Genomic DNA, 276 nt, shown 5'->3' on the forward strand with positions numbered 1-276 from the left:
TATATTATATAAATTTATATATATATTTTAATATTTATTAAATTATATATTATTAAAAATTTATAATTTATATTTAAAATTTAATATATATATTATATAAAACTTAAAATATATAAAAATATATTTTAATATTTTTTTATATATATATATTAAAAATATATAAGATAAAAATTTTTATAAAATTTTTTTTTTTCTTAAATATAATTTTAAATTTTTTATCATATTTTAATATATATAAAATTTAAAATATATAAAATATTTATTTAATTAAAATTT

The 276-nt window shown here is 1.4% G+C and overlaps 1 pseudogene; it reads left to right on the forward strand.

The window, feature by feature from the left end:
- Positions 1–276, forward strand: part of LOC119588852 — a 6013-nt pseudogene that overhangs the window by 2703 nt on the left and 3034 nt on the right.

This window comes from Penaeus monodon, chromosome 24, assembly GCF_015228065.2.
Source record: "Penaeus monodon isolate SGIC_2016 chromosome 24, NSTDA_Pmon_1, whole genome shotgun sequence".
Lineage (NCBI taxonomy): Eukaryota > Metazoa > Arthropoda > Malacostraca > Decapoda > Penaeidae > Penaeus > Penaeus monodon.